Here is a 21,708-nt window from a genome sequence, read left to right as displayed (position 1 = left end):
GCGCTGAATCTAGGCTCCCCATTGTAAATACCAATTAACTTTCTTCTTGTAAATTACCTGTGTGCATTAATCCTGATGTCAGCCTGAAGGAATTTAAATGGAGGGGGAGCTGTGTATGTATGTGGTCAAAGGGATGGCAAATGAACACCAGTGTCTTTCTTGAGTACTTGTATGTCTATTCATAAGTTGCTGTAGGCCAGTATTTGTGGGTAATCCTATACTTTCCATTTCAACTAATATCAAGTATCAGGACAAGTTAAATGTTTGTTTAGGATTTTAATCGGCTGACAAATATCTGATGGGAGGAATGCAACATATTTGTGCATCAGGGTATATTGACGGTCACCTGACGTTGTGAATTGTAGAGTCAGTACTTAAAACCATTTTTTTCTAGGCCTTTAAAGTTTGTATTTGTATTGCCAAAATGTTACTTTATCTTTCTCAGGAGACTGTTAGCAAATGGCCAGTGTTTAACGTTTTCTGGAAAAAGAGATGTTTAAATGGATAATAATCCCCTGGTTGTAATTCCCAAATTTTGAAGTAATTGAACAAATTCTTCATCTCTTATTGACTGTACATATTTTCTTGCTGTTAATAGGTTGGCAAAAATATTGCTTGTCAAACTTATCACAAACAATATTTGCTGAGCAAATACTGCTTGTCTTGTCTGAGCTAAATTAAGCAGGAAACTTAATATTCTCAGAGGGACAATGACAAACTAGCACTTTGTGTGGCTTTTGATTTTTGTTTTGTGGGTGTGTGATGGGAAAATTTGAGTTGGTAGGAGAAAACCTCTATCAAAAGGCATTTATCAAAGAAAATAGTTCACCATGTTCTCAATAAATATGAGCAATAATAGTGTCCTCATTCACTTGACCACATTTTTTTAATACAGCACGTTGAATAATGTATTTGGTTATTCATACTTTGGATTTCCTGCCATTTTAGTATCTTTCTTAACAAGGATTACAGTAAATTAAAATCCTAGACATGTTTCTCTGGCCCTCTCCTACATCAATACAGCATTCTTAATGTTTACACACACATATCAAGATCTTATTTTGTCAGAAGGTTTCCCAAAAAGCCTGTCTGATTTCCAGACCAAATCTCTTGGGACACAGGCTCCTTTTCCCATAGTTTGTGGCCCCGTGGCTACCATGATTTTTCTGCTCACCCACACTTTGTTAGCAGTGGGTTTATAAAGTCTGTTATAACAAGTAGCTGATGATCAGAACCAACTTCTTTGGACCATAAAGATGATCCTTTTACACTTAAGAGAAACTGCCACCTCTTTTGGACCTAAATTTCCCCTCTCTATCCCTAATCCCTGAGTATTTTGCTTGGGAATTCATTACTAGGAGGGTAAATGGTGATGGTGTTTGGAAGGGGGCAACTTGCTCAGCAGCAGTATCTGGACCTGTTCTGAGAACGAATGTTTCTAATGCATGGTGCCCTGTAAATCTACAGTGGGACTGAGCTGGCAAAATTTTGGTTCAGGGAAACTGACTTTTAATGCGTGTAAAAAGAAAATTTGGCTGAGTCTCTGCTGAGCAATATTGAATGTGTAAATGCTGGAATGTTTTAAAAAGAAAAGATTTATGATAAACTGATGTGTGGTGTTCTATGGCCTTTAGCAGAAACTGTTGTGAGATAATATCTTAACACTTAAACCAACTCATATCTGTCTGAGTTGATAATGAGCAAACTATCCAGCTTTGTGTTGCTTTAAAACAGATGGTCTAGACCTGTCTTGGTTTTTTTCTGGGCATGCTCATTGTCAAGCACACATCAGCAGATAGGTCCAATTAAACCACTGAGTTTCTCAGAGCTGTCAGTGAAGAAAGTAAAATTCATTTTCTTTGGGAAATTTTCTGCCATGATGAGCACATTATCGGGAAATATAATTCAAATGATGGTACAGTCCCTCCAGGGGCAAAAGAGGGGAGGGGGAGCATTTCATGGTTTGTACATGGTACCAGATTAGCCATCAAATCAACCAGATGTTAAACTGGGCAATAGTATCGCGCACAAAGGAAGAGCTGTGACATTAAAAACAACAACAACCCCACAACCCTGAAAACCTTTTTGTTTTGGGGATGAACTATGGTAAAGATGCTTTATAGGACAGTCCCCTCGGAATCCAAAGTGAGATTTCAGAAGCAATCAATTTCTGCAGTCTTTATCAACATGCAAGAGAGTACATGAACTTCATTTTAGATTTTAATTGGCTCGTCAGAATAAATAGTGTAAGCAGAATTCGCTTGTTTCTTTCATGTGTTGCACTGGGAGACGTGTCACATGTGAGGTAATTTTGAAAGCCCTAGTGATCTGTGTATTTAATAAATTCCAGTAATACGCACAAATTTACTGTGCATTGTGAGAATTTTTCTCACAAAAGTGCAGTGCTGTTTTTGTCAAAAGATAATGCCTGGCAGATTTCTGATGTAGCAGCAAGCAAAAAGAATTAACAAGACAAAACTGCTTTAAAGTAACATATGCCCAGATAAATTACTGAATCTGTAAGGTCATTTAGAATACTAAAAAGCAATACTCTGTAGTGTACTTGACTACAACAGGTGGTCTTCCGCTGGTTTTGAGGAGAAGCATCTTTTACAGTGCATAAATTTTGACAAAAATGATGCTGTGATGGCCGCTTAAATAAAAATCATATAAAATTTGAGGAGAATGAAGAGAATAAAGGTTAAATTTCATATTCAGCACACATATGTTGCCTTCTTCTAATTTTTTTCGTTTTTAAGCCAAAAAAGGAGCAGTTGTTTGTGTATGTGGCAGTTCTTCATTATGATCCTTTCTCATATTGCTGCTTTGCGTTGTTTTTCATTTGGTTTTACAGTGACCTGTGATTAGGTTAAATAGGCTCGCTAAATTGTGGGCTTCCCCTGGGAAATCGGATTGCTATATGGCTAGAGAGAACCTCATGGTAGAAAAGTATGTAGCATGTAAGGTTTTCTTTTTCTTTTTATCTCAAATAATGTGAAATCCCCTTCCCCACTTCAAAAAAATTCTCACTACCCTTATGTTCTTGTAAATGTAGGTGCTATATATACTCTTCCTGTATGTTGAACTGAAGATGCCAGCTCTCTGAACCCGGCAGGAGTTAATTTTGCTGTTGCCTACAAGGGAGTTAGTTACTTTATGATGTTTCATTTAATTTTTTTAAGTTTTAAGAAGTAGCGCTTTGAATTTTCATTAAACCTCTACAGAATGCTGCCAGTGGCATTTGGTACCTGATGATGTTGTCTCTGCATGTGTCTATCTACTTGTGGCTTCATTTTAGGAATCCCAAGTTCTAGGTATCCTTTACTCAAGAGAGAACTTAAAGCAGATAATGTTAAAAAAAAAAAATCAGTCCAACTAAGATCAAAACAAAAAGCAGTAGCAAACCATCAGTTCTTCTCTGTGCATAAGAATCTGAAATTACCCCAGCTCATCATCTGCACTTAAATATCCTTCACCCACAATACAAATCTCTCCTCAAACCCAGGGTAAAATGCAGCTTTATCTTACAAACTATTAAGTAGAATTCAATAGAATTTCAGAGTTTAAAAGAAATAGTAGAGGGACTTAACTAGCAGGTAAAGCAAGTGAGATAAATGTTTTAATCTGAAAGGGAGAGTCAGTGAGGAGGCAGAATAAGATGGACAGCTACAGGAAGTGAGAGAGACAAGCTTTTGAGCCACATGGAGTTCTTATGGCTCAAAAGCTTGTCTCTTTCACCAACAGAAGTTGGTCCAATAAAAGATATTATCTGATCACCTTGTCTCTAATATCCTGAGACCAACACGGCTACAACTACATTGTAAACGACAGGAATGCTATTTAGATGACCCGTGCTGCAGAGAAGAAGGTTCTTGCACCAGTGGTGATCTGATTGAGATCAGTAATATATGAGCAGGGAGAGAAAAAGTGAGAGGTGGTCTGTGAAGGAGGATGAAGAAAATCCTTGGGGGGATGTTTAAAAACAGAGGGGAATTTTGAACAGCATCTTGAAATGAATGGATATGATATGTGAGTATTTCTCTCTTCGTATCTATTCATTTCATTTAGATGAAGTTGCTAATTATTCTTGAAGGTGATTGGTGAATCACAGTGAGAAAAACCAGATGAATGAGTCTGTATTTAAGGGCTCGTCTCTCTGATCATACTTGTTCCTTTCAAGTATAAAAACAATGCTAAAAAGGGAACTTCATCAGAATGTAAATGAATGAGATCTTTGAGACTAGTTGTTCAATCAAAGCTTTTGTAAATGTTATATCTGTGTGCTCTTTGGCTTTTATTATCAACTTTACAAAGCTCTGGAACTCTTTAAGAAATATTTAAGATTTTTTTATTTATATTATGGTAGCTCCCAGCTGGGATCAGAGTTCCTTTGTGTTAGGTGTTGCGAAAACATAGCTCCCAGTCCTGAAAAGACATAGACTTTTGCTTAACTTTACACAAGTTAGTAGTCCCACTGAAGTCATGAGGCTGCACGCACTTAAGTGTTTGCAGGGTTGGGGCCATAGAGGTAGATAGTCTCTACCCTGAAGAGGTTAACATTGTGTTAGTTCTCTCAAACCTTCCTTTCCGAAGGGATCTAACAGAGATACCAGGTGGTTACTTGTTGTGGGTTGCACTTCGGACTAGCAGGTTGGAAAGTATAGTAGTGATGCTAAATTTCTGGGTAGACTCTGTAATTGCGTGGTCTTCCCTTCGGCTTCTGTCTTGATAAGGCTGTTTCCACGAGTGTGTTGTACGCTGTGCTTTGCTCTGATCTTTTAATGATGATAAAACCAGTGCGTTTAACTTCCTGTTCCAAAGGTTTTGTGCTAGTTCCACTGACCTAGCTGTGTAACCTTTGATTTATGATCATATCTTACGTATGTTTTCAAACGTGATGTAATGAAGTCTTTTCCATAAAGCAGCACTCATGTTTAAAAGGGCAGGTTCCCAACATTTAAAGTACTTTCATTAGTGTTTAATTGCCTAATGACAATTTATAAAGTCAGTTTTTTGAGGAATTATGATCCTAAAAAATCTTGTACTTTTAAAGATTCCACTTCAGATGCTTTAGACTTTTGATTTAACTGCAGACTTATTAGTAGTCTTCGATTATCTGTTTTCATAGCAGTGTGCTTTTCAAGATTAAAAAAAGCAGGTTAATTATGGCTGTTAATTGCTTTTTGCAGATGAATACTAAAAATCTGCTTTAATTATAATTTCTCTTCCATGGATTTAAAAATACAAAAGGATGAACCGATATTGCTAATATATGTAAAAAGTGGACAGCTGTAGTTAGTTTCAAGTTCACTCAGAAACTCACCCAAATGCTTAATTTTTCCAACAGAACTTGGACGCTAGTCTTGCCATGAAGTAGCTGTGATCTGAAAGAAGAGTTGGATTATTGTTATGGAAATCAGCACCCCCACTTTGCTTCTGCAATTCCCATGTCAAGCCTTGCTCTAATACGTAGCTTTCTTTGGTGATGTTACTAGGATAGGAATTGTAAAAGCAAAGTGGGATGGATTACATGAGCACATTTGGATGTTACCATGCAGCATGCTGTTCCAACTCAAGTTCTGGGAACATGCGTGTAACGTTTTGACATAGAAGACAGTTTGGTTTCTGCCATTTCGATAACTGATCCTTTTGGACTATTTTCAAATTGCAAAAACTGAAGTGCTGAACACCCAGCTCCATAGGAACCCCATTCTGTGCTTAAAGTTCTTCGATGAAAGCTATTTTATACCATTGCAAGCTAAAGTAAATGTCGCTCAGGGAAATTGTGTGTTGATGGCACAGATAAGATTTCACTGTCTGATACTATTAGTCAGATTAGCTTTGGATTTTTTTAAAATTTAACAGATGCTGACAACTTTTTTTTATTTTGATCTGTGCAAGCCCGTTGTGACAGTCCATAGAGCAATATATAAATCAATGAAAGATGACCTGTAAAGGTGGAATAATGAGCTTGTGCCTTCTTGCACCTTTATGACGTAAAAGGAGGCCAAAGATATTTTCTTGTGCTTATTTTTTACATTAGATCTTGTCCACCTGGGAAAACTCTGAGGTGACTATAGAGCTAGTAAAATGAGCATGAGCAGCAGAGAGGGGACCACATTTTTAAACAAACTTACTGCAGTTTGGGGAGAGGGGTTATAAGCACCTGTTTAACTCAACTAACTAGCCCATTCTTTGGAGAAGAGATGACTTCATTAAAGATTTAGCACTTCTGCCCCTTCCGTTAAGGGATGAGTGGTCTCAATGAATGTCTGCCGCAAGCAAGGAAAAAAAATCCCTTTGAAAGCAAAATGCTTTCAAGTAATATTTAGACGACATAAAGTAATCAAAAGAGAGCATAGATTTTATTATAATTATTTCTTGATAGGCTTCTTTAAGGTGCCCATCAGAAATTCGGCTGACATAAATTTTGCACGCTGAAATGCTGGTTTGGTTTTTTTGTTTTTTTTCCCCCTTGAAACTTGTGAACTGAAATATGGGTACAGTCAGTCTATTAGGGTAGCATTATTTGTAACTTCCTCTCTTGAAGCATTTTGTCTTTTTGTGCACTTTCATTTTGTAAAAAATGGGTGTCTAGTTAATACTGGATCTCAATAAATAAATAAATAAATTTTAAAAATGTAGGCTCCAATTCTGGAAGGACTTAAGCATGCACTTAACTTTATGCATTCTGAATAGTACATGGGGGAATGTAGCCCTGGTCTACACCATGACCTTATTTTTGGTATAACTATATCCCTGATGGGTGTGAAAAATCCACATCCTGAAGCGACACAGTTATACCAGCAGTAGACAACGCTTCTCCCATTGAAGTAGTTACTGCCTCTCAGGGAGGTGGAGTAACTACGCCTACAGGAGAAGCTCTCCCGTTGGCATAAGTAGCATCTTCACTAAGCACTATAGCGGAGCAGCATAGGCAAGCCCTTAGACTCTGTACAAACCTAATTATGATTTGGAGCTAGAAATGAGTAAGAATCAAGCTCTGCAGTCCCTATTGGGACTCTGTACCTCCTCAGTGGACCTGGCTATACACAGTGAAATCAACGGACATACTGTTGCATATGAGTGTGTCATTCAACAGGAGTGATTGTGTATTGTAATGGGGTGTGACTGCTCCATGAAAGCAGTGGTGCATATATGGATCATGTTAGTTTTATGGTATTACCTGGGTATGTGCTACTTACTGTATTTGTAGATTCATCAGAGAAAGAGATGGCTTATTGAGGTGAGCATCAGGTTTTGAAATTTTTCATATTCTTTGAAACAGAAGCTACAAAATGCCGCAGAGTCAGTTTTATCCTTGTGAGGCAGATACACTGAGTTCTGCACTTTGCTGTGTGTATGGTCCAAATTCAACGTGACAGTCCCTTTCACACAACCTAAGACGAATGGAAAAAGTTTCAATGCATATTTTCTTTTTTAAAAAAAATTCCCTTAGAAAGTTACAAATGTTCTCTTGCGGAGTTCACAACAAGAACGCTTCGGTATTCTACCTGGTGCGAAAGAACATACGTAACGTTGACTGGAATAGACTTTAAACAAAAATCAGTTCACCAAACAAAGGAAAACTCCTCCAAACAAAGGAAAAATCAAATTTAAACTGCATAAGTAGTGAAAGGTAACTGTGATTTTAAATTATTTAGCATATAATAGTCTAAGGTGATGTGTGTGTAGCTCAGGAAAGGATGTTTTATAAAAATATATTTTTTAAAAATGCCTGACAGCATCCCATTTAAAAAAAAAATAGATCTTTACTAGTTCCAGTTAATATGCATTTGACTTGTAATGAAGGGACCAGTAAAATCTATATTGTTGCTCCCTGTATGCTAATGGAAAAGGAGGACTTGTGGCACCTTAGAGACTAACCAATTTATTTGAGCATAAGCTTTTGTGAGCTACAGCTCACTTCATCAGATGCATACTGTGGAAACTGCAGAAGACATTATATACACAGAGACCATGAAATAATACGTGTGTATGGGGGGGGGGGTGAGAAAACCTGGATTTGTGCTGGAAATGGCCCACCTTGATTTTCATACACATTGTAAGGAGAGTGGTCACTTTGGATAAGCTATTACCAGCAGGAGAGTGAGTTTGTGTGTGGGGGGGTTGGAGGGTGAGAAAACCTGGATTTGTGCTGGAAATGGTCCAACTTGATTATCATACACATTGTAAGGAGAGTGATCACTTTAGATAAGCTATTACCAGCAGGAGAGTGGGTTGGGAGGAGGTATTGTTTCATGGTCTCTGTGTGTATAATGTCTTCTGCAGTTTCCACAGTATGCATCCGATGAAGTGAGCTATAGCTCACGAAAGCTTATGCTCAAATAAATTGGTTAGTCTCTAAGGTGCCACAAGTACTCCTTTTCTTTTTGCGAATACAGACTAACATGGTGGTTACTATGAAACCTGTATGCTAATGAAAGACCAGTTTTACCATTTATCTTGGCTATCTCAAAGAAATGAGAGAAACTCTGTCTCATAATGATGTGTTCAGGAAAAGGATAAGGTAAAATTCTGAGGGTATTTAGAGCAACATTAGCCCTCTCGGCCTGAAATTTTCTTAAACTGAATTCTGGCTTGCTCTGTGTCAGAGTTGGTTGACACAGATGTTTTGTACCACACTAAGTATATAAATTTAGAAACTGATATATTTAAAGTGATACAGTCCTGTAGTAGACATAGTTGTACTGTTATGAAGTTGCTTATAGCTTATTCCAGTGAATTTAAATTTAGGGATTTATCTTGCTGTTTTTGACCAAAATTTATACTTTCTACTCCATTGTAGGGTGTGTGGAGTTTGCTGCACTTGGTGGTGGTTGTTGCATGCATGTAGATTCTAAAGTGAATCCTTTGGATAAAGATTGCTGTAGAAAGACTGTTCAGCTTTTTCTAAAAATCATTCTTTGTCACGGTGATTTAGGAGAGGGGGAACTTTGTTCGGGTATCCTTAGTGTGGCAGTCAATATTTGTGCATTGCTCAGAGCAAGTTGTGTATCAGCAAAACTGAAACATGGGATGAGCTCTTAAATCAAGCTCAGTGACTTTTTAAATAAAGCTTTGAAATACAGTAGGGAAGCCTTGCATCCTGGTATCTATTGTACGTGAACATCTTGCTGTAAGTGAGAACAGTTTTCAATGCATTGCACTTCAAAGCCTCTAGTTTAATCACAGTAAAGATATGAAAGAGTTTTATGAAGGTGAAGTGGCTGTTGCTATTTAACTGTTTCTTGGCTTGGCTGTAGTACAGAGGGGTGTTGACTGTTTCAGCAGGGCTGCTTACACACAGTGAGGCGTCTGAGTTCTGCTTTATTGGGTACGTTCTCTCTCTTTAAAAAGTTGTTTCTTTCCCAAAACAAATGAGCTGTTGTTGTTAATACCATTCAAATGCTGAAAGGAGAATCAGTCTTCATGCTATTAATTCAAAATGCTTTTACGAGGAAAAAAAAATTAGGCTTATGTTAAAATGAGAGTCTGTCTTGGGTGACTTAACTTTAAAGGCTGTCTGCGTGGGCAACAGTGGCACCTGTCATGCATCACCAGTTCAACTCTATTTGTGCTTGCATGGTGAAAGCTGGCATGTATACTGACCTCAAGGATCTTTACCCTGTTCTGAACAGGGCTAGCTGACAGATGGGTAAAAAGAGCTGGGACCTCTCTATGCTACAATTTCCAGTGTTGTTGTACCGGTCGTGAATTAGTGCAAGCAAAGCTGAGTCTGGCCGGGGCAATGTTGGGTGGGGAGATATTTCAAGCTCTGTGGAGAGTATGGGGAAGGGTGTGGGTAGGGGAAGGCAGAAGATTTCAAGGACTCAGAGAGGCTGACTGTCATGGACTCTGCAGAGCATTGCTGGGGGCAGGGGTCATCCAGTAATGCAGGGAAGTAAAATAGTAGTGGGAAAAACAACCAGATCTTTTGGGTACCGTAGGAGAAGGAAGGAAGAGGAGTGGGAGTGGGCTGGGAACAGCAGAGGCTGGCATAAGTCACCTCACATGTTCATTAATTATTTCAAATGAACTGCCACAGAAGCAAGACTTTAGGCACCCTTAACGACCCTACACACTTACTAAAGCAGGTGCGTGTACAGCTCTCCTGAGTCGTTCAAGGTAGACGTAGCCTGTGTCATTTGTAGTTCCGTTTTGCTCCAAGCCGGAAAGACTAACTTGAACAGCAGTTGCATCTGCAAGGTCAGTGCTCGGCATGGATAAGGGGATTGGAGGGATCAGAATGATTCCCAGAGCCATTGGCTGCGAAAACATGGGCTGATGGCACCATTCCTGTCTGTCTCTTTGTGTTCAATGAAAAGCTTTAAAATCTTTTATGAGCTATGTACAGTTACATCAGCAACATGCTACATAAAAGATAGCAATTTGAAGTCAAACATTCTATTTTAGGGGACTGTGGGTCACTGTCAACAGGCCTGTACTTCATTTTGTTCTGTTATGTCCTGGACATGCTTTGCAAAGGGGCTATAGAGAGATGGCTTTTTCTGTCCGAATTTTGAATGAGATGTGTGCAGGAAGTCTCTTTGGTATGTTCAGGTGCACCTTGGAGTCTGCTGAGTATGAAATTTAGTGTTAGTGACTGGTTATCACAGAACTCTTGTCCCCCCGACCAAACTTTCTTCATAGATGACAAACAAGAAGACTACTGTTCATTTATTTTTATTTAATATCAGGGCAGTTTTTCCCCCAAGCATATCCACAAACTAGTAACCCCTGTGTAATGAGAAAGTACTTAGCTTGAGAGGAGGTGGGTGGCCCATGCAGGGGGAAATATATGGATAATTTAGATTGCAGTAATTGCCTTATGACCTACAGAAGGGCTGCAGTTTGGTTACTCCCTGCTGTTGTTAAAACTGTGGGTTAACGGCAGTGTTTTTGTTATACACTACAAAGCTAAAGCATTTTTTGTGGGGTGGCTGTTTTATCCTTTGACTGCTGGTAAATTTTGGCTAATAAATACCTTTGACTTGGAATCATGAATGCATTTTTTGTGTGTGAATGTTTTACTGGGTGTGCAGCTTCTTTTATAGAATCTATCCAGACCTCATGCACAGGGGGAGAGAGACACTAAAGATAGTATGGAGTGAAGAGGTGTTTATAGAATCAGTCAAACCTGAAATAAAATAATTATGGTGTTTTGACAGCTTGTTAATAACTTGCAGCCATTGGGAGAAATATAATTGCAGCATCCTTAGTTTTTGATGGATGCTTGACATTTCTTTCAGATTGTAAAATTAAATAATGTGAAAAAAGTTGGACATGAAGCCTCAGAAAAATGATGGGCCAATTAATTAAAAAAAAAAAAAAAAGCAGCTTCATTCCAATTTAGTTTCACTGTGGTTGTTTTTCTATGCAATTCAATGTATTAATGGAAGGGGTTCAACCCCGGGTCCCCCACCAAACTGTCCCCAGAGTCTTTAGTTTTGGGGGGGCTATCCAAAACCTTCCGTGAATGAAGTGGAAATAAATCCTCATGCATATTAGATATGAAAGAAGAGTCTTGTCACCTGTAATGACTAAAATCCCCTGAAATGTTGCCAGTATGTATTTTAGGAATCATATAATTATATGATTATTGAAAGAGACATACAAGACCTCATGGCAAAACTAAAAAAATAAAAAAAAACCCACATGCATAAAGAGAGGGACAAAATTTGTCACCATCTTTTCCAGTTGCTTTTTCACAGTGTCTAAAAGCCCAGTAATTGCTCTTATCAAGAGGGCTTAATGAATTTGGAGAGGGCGGGAAGGAGGGAATTGCTTGTGTTATAGGTGGATGTTACAATGCTATCTTTCAGATTTATTTTCAGCTTAATTGAAATGTGTTTTAAAAACTTAAATGAATTGTTTTCACTACCAAGCTGAGAATATGCTCTAAACGATGAACTACAGTACAAAATATTCATTTATTGTAATATTGAACTATAACAGTAGTGTTGTGGTCTAGTGGTTAGCAGGGGGACCGGAAATCTAGATATCTGGGTTGTTTTTCTGACTCTGCCACTAATTTCCTGTCTGAGCTTTGAGCAAGTCATTTAACATCTGTGCTTCACTTTACCCACGTATAAACTCTGTATAATCATCCTTGGCTACCACATGGGGAGGACAGATTCTCAGCTCGTGTGATTTGGTGAATAGCTCAGTTGACTTCAGTGACTATTCAGCAATATTCATCATTCCCTTATGCTGGAGAATGTGAGGGAATACTTCTCAGATCAGGGGATATGTTGTGGTATGTGTGTGAACAATGCCTAGCACACTGGAATAGCTCTGCAACTCCAGATAAATGTTTCTCATTTCGTGGAGGGAGTGCCATGTCACTGGACGTATATGTCTATTATTTCGGACCTCTTGCTCATCATTCTAGTATCTTGAACCTCGATGTTACTTATCTGAATTCATAAGGCTCTGGAAAAAGCTGGAAGCAAAGGTTGAATCCTCCTGTGTAGCTACACACAGAAAGATCTTGATCCCCCAATGGCTTTTTTCTCTAGGTCACTGTTACACCCCTCTCACATGGACTATAGCAAATTCTGAAAGTCAATCTCTTGCTGATACAGTGTACAAATTCTATAGAATGTACTGCACTTATAAAATGTATGTATTTTCCCAAAAGATGAACTGAAGTGTGCAAGTGACGGCTCTCCCTTGGCCACCTGGTACCTTTCCTCCTAGAGCCAAGGAAACAGGCTATTCAGTCCATCCAAGATGGGGTACTGAATTTTTTGTGGGTCTCTGCTTTCCCTCCACAGTACTCCTGATCCGCAGTCTTGCTTCTCATAGCAGAAGTCACTCCTGTGTTCATTGGATAGCGCTCTCATGCAGTTCAAATCTCAAGGGAGACCAATGCACTATGAAGCAAGATAGTCCCCTTCTGTTTTTCTCAAACTTACCAAAAACCCAGAACATTAAAAAAAAAAAAAAAAAACCCAAAACACCTTTAATTACATTCAATGCATGCTGTTGTGTACACCAGTGAACATTAAAAGCAACAAATGCCTTTTGCAGACTCCTCTCCAGGAAAAAGGCATACCATTTATTCTGACATTCTGGTTGAAAGCTAAATAGCAAGTTGTGATTTAATATTACTAATGTGATTTTAGCTGAAAATAACAATGGCTTTCCAGACAGATGGATTCCATAACTTGCTTGCTATCAGCTCATCCATCAAACTCTACACATGTCTGCAGATTCATTATAAGGCACACATGGGAATGTTGTTGATTACATCAAAAAACTTGTCCAAGTCCTATTAATGTTTTCCCTTCAGGCTGCAGCCCCCTGGTGTGGTATGTGTGCGAGAGGGGAAGTGTATTTGGCAGACCTGTCCCAACAGTACTAAACAGTAAAATTTCTTAAGCATGGTTGCTTTTGCAAGTCTCCATCTCGAAAGAGATTGTTTTCTATCAGTTCTTCCATTCTGAGCGTCTTAGTACCCCTTAAGATGTAACAATTTGAGACTTGCTGATGCAATAACACGTTTACATGGGGATATCTTAGCACTGATTCCAGGAAGATTGATGCAAGTAAAGTAGGTTTCAGAGTAACAGTCGTGTTAGTCTGTATTCGCAAAAAGAAAAGGAGGACTTGTGGCCCCTTAGAGACTAACCAATTTATTTGAGCCGGCTTCCTGCAAGGAAGGGATGAGCTACACAGCAGCTGCTAGGTGAACAAGCTTTCCAAAGCCTTGCTCCCTAACATCAAGCAAAGTTCCTTTTGCAGCGTGGGGGTGAGGCTTTTGGGAGGTAAATGAGTGCCATCTCTAGAGTTTATGCTGCAATATAAGCAGTAGGGAGTGGGTTGCTGTGTATACAGTACAACTCACCCACAAACTGTCTTCAAATAAAGTCCTAAACATGTTACTGTTTAATAGGATGCCAAACGGTTATTTCTGAACTCAGTATTTTTAAATAAACCACCACTTACACGAACTATTTCCAGATGAGATGTTTTTGGGTTCTGCGCTTCGTCCTCCTTCATTGCTAAGTACTAACTTAGAAGTACTAAATTTGTGAGATTACCTAGCACGTTTGCTTACTCCTCCTAAAATGTGGACTCGATGTTATCTTTGTGCGTCTGTTTCTAGCCATTTATTTCTCATACAGCTTTGGGGCAAGTCTCATCTTATTACAAACTACTTGTTCTTATGGTGGCTGTATTAGCTATGCAGGAGTTAGGCTCCTGCTAATTCCAAATGAGGAAGTTAGGGCCAATAACAAAAGTTCTATTGGTAAGACTTGCTTAGAGATTTTTACATTGGATCAGTAGTCCAGTTTTTAGATGAAGATGTAGGACCAGCACATGCATACGGGGGTCCAGTCTTCAGGGAGTCTTGTGGGGAATTCCCAGAGGACCTCCCCCCCCGCCCAATACCCAGTCTGTGCTCCAAAATTTGTGGGGGTGGGAAAGTATGGAATTTTTCTTTCTGAAACTCCATCCTATTTCCTATTTCTTACACAGTCCCTGCTAGGGTTGACCTGCTTGATCTTAAAGATGTGCTACTACTAATTTGGAAGAGGAGTCTCTTGGTTTTTTCCTCTGAACGTGCTAGATAGGTTTCAGAGGATATGATGCTATCTCATAAACAGGCACTTATTCCCTGATTTCCAGGTGAGGATGCCCTGAACTCCCCCTTAAGACATTTATCGTCTCGGTTGATTGTCACTGTGTTCTGGTCAACATATATCACTCAAGCCACTGTGCAGCTGCTAAAATAAAAGCTGATAAGGGCAGCAAGAGCCCTCAAATCAACAGCTGAAAAATTTAGAAAGGGGAAGTGTGGAATTTTGATTAGTTAATAAGCATTTGACAAATATGGGGCCCTGAATTTTATTTTGAGGGGAAGAGGAAATGGTTATGGGGCCTTTAGGCTTAGGAATTATGTGCATCACTGATAGACTGTCAGATTAAGTTACAGATGCTATATTTCCATGTGGAGGTCTGCTAGATACAACTGTGATGACATATTTAATGTTACTGAGATACTCAAGGTCCACAGTCGGGACCAATGCTCCATTGCGCCAGGCACTGCATAAACACACCCAAAGATACGGCTCTTACACTCTTCAGGACAACATTTGTAATATTTCTTTGTATTCTCTTTGGGATTTTAAAAAAAAATCAGATAAGGACAGGAGAAGGATTGCTCTAAACCCTTTGCAGCGCTGGAGTAGGCATTTGTGTTTTCTTAACTATAATGTAACTAGCCATCTACAACTGGATTATTGAGATTCTTGAATAGTAGTTGAATCTGTAGAGAGTGCTGTTTTCTTTCCTTATTACATATATGTACCAACCAGCAGGTTTTACTGTTCTCACTTCCTGCAGTGTTATAAAGCTAGTTGTAGGTTTGCAGATAGAACCCGCTGGAGGATAAAGGAATAACAATTTGTTTAATGATCATTAGAAATAAACCAATATGAATACAGTAAAAATAAATGAGCCCAATGTATGTCTAAGACTTGAACAAAAAGAAAAGGAGGACTTGTGGCACCTTAGAGACTAACCAATTTATTTGAGCATGAGCTTTCGTGAGCTACAGCTCACTTCATCGGATGCATACCGTGGAAACTGCAGTAGACTTTATATACACACAGAGATCGTGAAACAATACCTCCTCCCACCCCACTGTCCTGCTGGTAATAGCTTATCTAAAGTGATCATCAAGTTGGGCCATTTCCAGCACAAATCCAGGTTTTCTCACCCTCCACCCCCCCACACACAAACTCACTCTCCTGCTGGTAATAGCCCATCCAAAGTGACAACTCTCTACACAATGTGCATGGTAATCAAGGTGGGCCATTTCCTGCACAAATCCAGGTTCTCTCACCCCCTCACCCCCCTCCAAAAACCACACACACAAACTCACTATCCTGCTGGTAATAGCTCATCCAAAGTGACCACTCTCCCTACAATGTGCATGATAATCAAGGTGGGCCATTTCCAGACTTGAACCAAACTGAAGCCAAGATGTCAAGAAGTCCAGGAAATATTCAGCTGGAACTTTAAATACCATGAGGCTGGCTTGTGTTTTGCTGTTTTTTTGCGATATTTCCTGTCTGGCCAGAAGCAGGAAGAACGGGAGCTAGAAGTCAGGAGACTCTGCCACTGATGTCTTCTATGCCCTTGGTGGGTAGAAGAGAGGAAGTCATGTAACTCTCTCTCATTTGTAAAGTGGTGGTGATAATTTCGGCCTCTCAGGGTTGTTTTCTGAGGTTAATAGGTGTTTGTGCAGCTCATTGGATGGAGTGTTCTGTAGTACTGGATACAGCATCTCAACTTCTGTGGGTTTCTCTCGACGCTACTAAACCTTTCAGCCTTATGACCATTTATTACCATGCAGATTAATTAGGGGGAAAAGTGCGTTGGGAAAATGAACTCGACTGAACAGGAGAAAATATTCAGAAGAAATTAGATGCCTGTTCCAGAAACAATATATGGGGGAGAGGGGGACACATTGTTTTCCTATATCTCTATGTAAAAATCCCAGTCATGTATGTATATTCATATATCTGAAGCAAATACACTCACAAGAGGGTAATTTCATAGTATTAAATTTCTTAGGTTCAGAGCACAAGCAAAATCTGATTGCTTCAGTGTATCTCTGCGTCATGTTGCAGGCATAGCAGTTTTAGGACTGAGGCAGCAAATGAAGCATGAGAGAGCATGCAGATGAGAATAAAGAGGTGAACAGAATGTGTCTATTTTAAAGGATGATGGCCATTTTGGCATTCTACTGGAAAATACTTGGATGTGTCTGGTATTTCTGGGTAGGAAAGGGTTAATCTTTCTGTACAGTTGGCCTCACTGCACTGGCAACAAGCATAGCGTCACATGAGTGCGTTTCCCCCCCAGCATTAGACAAACAGATTGATGTGTCTTCAGAGGATGACAGCTTGCACTGTTTTTATGGTCCCGGAAATAGTAACATACTTGGTTTTTGTTGTCTCTTCTTGTTGTGTTGTCTTTCTCTTCCTGGTGATCAAGCCCTTTATAAAAGTAAACCCCACACTGATAGATTGAAGTTGAGTACTGTAATGTGTTCCCGAGCTGACAAAATGAGTAGAAATTAGCCCGATATTTTCCTGACCAACAAATTAACTCCACATCATTAACACATTTCTTAAGTACCCCCAAATGCAAATATAAAGAGTGCTTTCCTAGCCCCCCCCATGGTTGAAATGTTTCCAGGAAGGTAAGAATTTGGGCTACAGCTGCATTAAAGGGTGAAATGTTTGTGTCAGTATACTGTGTTGTGTTTTGTTTTTTTGTTTTTTTAACTGTAGTCCTTTTTAATAAAACACACTGTCAGGCTTCAAAGCTGAGTGAACTTTAAATATCTGTATGTTAAGCCATTTAGTCTTTGTACCTTTTCCCATTTTATTCAGCCTGAACATTGAAATGCTGCTCAGTTCCACTTCAGATTATGGGCATTTCACTTCCTAATTCTCAGGCCCTAAGAATGTTTAAATCCCATCAAATAAACCTCTGTGAATTGGTGATCATGCCAACGTTTTCCTATAAATAAAGACTTAATATTTAGGCCCTAACCTTGTTGTCACTTCTCCTTTATGATGTTAAAGGCTTTTGTCCTCCTGTCTCACGTGGATTATATAACAGTTGACCTCAATGCACACACTTTTTCTTTTAGTTATTAAAAACCTCTGGGCACTGATGGAATTTAATCATGAGTTTTGATAGTTCAGTAGAGTGGACTTATAGTTATAACCCTTATGGAAAGTTCATTGTAAGTATCAAAAATAGTAATGAAGCAAATTGAACGGATCCACAAAGAGGTGCATGTGCATGGTTAATGTACTGACTTTTTTAAAAATTAAAGAAAATGTTCAGAAAGTAGTCCGTATTCTGTGGTTTTCATTATAGATTGGAGTCAGAAGTGGGAAAGACTGGCATGTGATTAAAATGTGTTTAATGGTAAATCATTTGTGCTGTTGAAAAATTCAGATTTTGAAAAATGGATTTTGCTCAGCTAAACATACTTTTTGACCCATGGTTGGATACTGTTTGGATATTATTACTTTATGACTAATAAAGGTTCACACCTACTTGGAAAGCATTATAGAAATAAATATATGCCTTATTGTATATATCCTAATTTTAGTAGAAAGGAGCTGAATTTGAAATCTGCCTAGTAGAACTTTGCAAACCTGGCTGTCTTCCTCATACAGGTATTGTAGGAATTTACCTCATGCATTGGGCCAGGACTGAAATGAATTATCATAAGGAGAGGTGAGAGAATTATATGAAAATCATGCAAAATATAAAAATATTCTGGTAACAAATTGGGGAAGATGTAAACTCTTCTTTCCCTGCATGTGCTTACATTTAGAGTTAGCGAGGTAGCCTGCTGTTTTTTGAATGCTTATTTTGCATCTGTCTCATTTTTTCCCCTCTCCCATCCCAGCTTGTTGTGTATTTTCTTTTGACCTTGGTTTCTCTTCTCTTTTGTGGAGTCACTCTGTCCACACTGCTTAACTTGTTTGCCTTTGCAGGGGAAATACAAGCAATCCTACTTCTAACACCTTGAAGTGTCCTCCTTTACTCTGTTCAGGATTTAGCTACTTGGACAACTGGGAGCCTTGTGACCCTCATGTTCAAAATGCTTTAAAGACAGGAAGCTAGTAAGAGGAAAAACATGCTGTGAAAATGGCTCTGTATTAAACAGATTCCGTTTTGCTAAGATAAACCTCCTGATCTACGATCCCCGCTTGGTTATTCCCACATTCCCAGTTATAGAGATGTCAGGAGTGAGCTGAGTTTGCAAAAAGATGGGTGAAACCTTATTCGTAGCCATATATTCAGGTTGACTTCTAACATTAGAGCATCCACTTGAATAGTGATGAATGATCATATATAATTATAATTAACCTTCCACTTCTGGTGCCAGGTAGCGTTATTTCCAAGGCTGGGAAGAGATGAGGGAGGTTGTGGGATGGGTAAGAAGCCTCTTGGAAGGACAGATCTTGCATGCTATTTAACTGCTCTGAAAACAGGTGGCTTTTGCTGCCTTTTGCGCACTTTTTGTTTTGTTATTTTCAAAGCAAGGAAATAGGATGGATTTTCTTGTTTGGGTGATTTTGATGGTGAGTGTCTGAACTACTTCTAACTTCTGGCTGTCTGGGGTTGATGAGTTTTCCTCTATTTGTTTTTTATTTTTATTTTTTCTGCCGATGCTTTATAAAAAAGCAGGAAATATATATGGTAGATCTAAAGAGGAGAGTGGAAAGGCCACACAGATCAGTGTCTCCTTCACTATTGCAAGCACATTGTAAGATTGAGAGAGACTCTGGAAGCAAATGCGTTTGAAGACTATAGGCTGGTGGAACCCCGGATAATTCCTGTGCTTGCCTTGTTGTGGACACTGTAGATGGCTGTTCATGCTGGAGGGGGCTTTTACTAGGATTGCTTTGGAGGAAAAAAAATTCTGTGTTAAGATAATGTATATAAACCTTGGAATTGCTAAAACAACCATCTTTTATTGAGTGGCCCTAGCTGATTTAAAGAAAAATGCATAAACTTGCAACACATTGAAGATTTAAATATGAATATGTAACCTCCCTGGGCACCCTAGTTACTGACCTTGTCAGAATTTTGCCATTGGATGCTGTGTGCAATAAAGTGAGTTGCCACAGAGGGTAACACACACTCTCTGACCAGATGTGGTTATCTTTAATCTGAGTATGCACACCAAATCCCATTTCCAGCAATGCATATAGATTCATTAGGCGAGACAGAGGGAGAGATAAGACAGAGGGAAGCAAAGCAATCGAACATGTGCCAAAAAAAATCTGAAAAATAGGGATTTTGCTTTCATTTAAGGGTGTAAGGACAATCAACATTATTACTTTGTCCAGACCCTCATTTCATTAAAAATGTGCTCAGAATTGACTAATGGAAACTTATAATTACTGTACAGATTCAGTGAATAATTTCATAATACTTGAAATGATTTGCAAGCCATTCTGTCTTGCCTGAATTCCCCCTTCTCTGTCATTTGGATACAGCGTTCTCCTTTCGCATTCTGCCTCAAACTGCATCACATACGTTTCATATACAATGCTTAACTGTGCATGTACTTTTATCAGAGTCGGCATGAAAAATGTACAATGATATAAATCTCCGGTGTCTCCATGTCTCGAGGAAGAGATGGGGATACAAAACAAACAATACCTGGGTCTGATTGACACCACTTGAGACTCTTACCCATGAATACTTTACCATGTTCCCTTTTACTCCTGAATTAGCCCTCCTCAAATTCTGCTTGACTGGATCTTCTCAAGAAAGGGATCACTAAAGGGAAACTGACATGGATGCTTACTATAAGAAATGGCATTTACATCCCCAAAGAGAGCAAGAATTCCCCCCTCCCAATACAAACAAACAAAATAAAACCCCAACTGGTTAAATTGCGCCATCTCTGTAATCCCTGTCACTTCAGTTGAGTGTGAGCAAGGTTGTATCAGTTACTAGTGCAACAGAGTTAAAACAAATGAAGAATCAATCTGAAGTTCACTATACTGACAACTCTCTCAGCACAAGGCCCAGATGTTACAAGGTTTAATTTAAAAGGGACAGGTTTGTGGGAGGGAGAGAGAATTTTTCAGAGACAGGTATTCTCTGAAACCATGTATAAAAGCAGCTATTCAGAAAATTCTGCACGTGATCATGCAAACGCTGCATATTTAAGTGGTTGGCGGTACTGAAACACAAACCCCTTATTTATTCATACTCTCACATGGTACCATACACAGTGTTAAAATGCTGCCAGTCAAGCATAGATCAACAAAACTTGGGAATTCGGGTCTTGTCTAGATGAGGAGGATGAGCCCCAATGTAGCAAAACTGATGTCGTTGCACACAAAAACCCTAATGCACACAGACTGCACTGGTTTATAACGTGGTTTACTTATAAGTTACCGGGGTAAGTCATCCTGGTGCAGTGCATCGATATTGAGGGTTTAGATACACAGTACAAAAATACCCACTAGAGAGCTGGTGTTTGAGGATGGGCTGAAATTCCAAGGTCTAGTTAGTCTCTTCACACAAAGGATTTTAGTCAGTTAAATCCTCCCCTTTCCCTTCAAGAACGGAGATAATAATAGACTTATCCTTTGTGCCTGGGCACGGCACCTTTCAGACCAAATAAGATCATCCATTGCTTATCTGTCTAGGTTCTTCTGTTGGTGCCCATCACAGTAGTATCTGAGCCGTCTGTGGTGGCCTCACGGTAGAAGCAGGGCCAGCCGTAACCTTTTTTAACAAGCCTGCTGCCTATACGAAAAGAAGATATGAGAGACTCTATGTAATTGGGTTGGTCAGCAAGACTTGGGCTGAAATTATTTGCATCAAGTTAGGAGACTGGAACAGATTTTTGAAGGCTAGTGATGAAGTTCTGAAAATTGGGATTTGTAATAGGTCTTTGCTCTATCATTCCACTGGGCATATTTTTAATACTGGTTCTCAGAGGTGTGTTTGAAAATATTATTTGTAAAACAACAACGTCTAAACTTGTTCTCAACTAAGACTGTGGCCCGGTTGTGCCAAGCACTGTACGAACACATAATAAGTGACAGTATCTGTCCCAAAGAGTTTACAATCTAAATAGACAAGACACACGGAATGGGAGTGGAAACAGGTACAGAGAAATGAATTGCCCCAGGT

At 39.1% G+C, this 21,708-nt stretch overlaps 1 protein-coding gene across 10 annotated transcripts in view; it reads left to right on the top strand.

Moving 5' to 3' along the window:
- Positions 1–21,708, top strand: part of FBRSL1 (fibrosin like 1) — a 757,721-nt gene that overhangs the window by 909 nt on the left and 735,104 nt on the right. The gene's annotated exons all lie outside the window — the stretch shown is intronic.

This window comes from Lepidochelys kempii, chromosome 15 (genome assembly GCF_965140265.1).
Source record: "Lepidochelys kempii isolate rLepKem1 chromosome 15, rLepKem1.hap2, whole genome shotgun sequence".
Lineage (NCBI taxonomy): Eukaryota > Metazoa > Chordata > Testudines > Cheloniidae > Lepidochelys > Lepidochelys kempii.
Note: the sequence above shows the minus strand (reverse complement) of the source record. Positions and strands in the feature narration are given on the sequence as shown.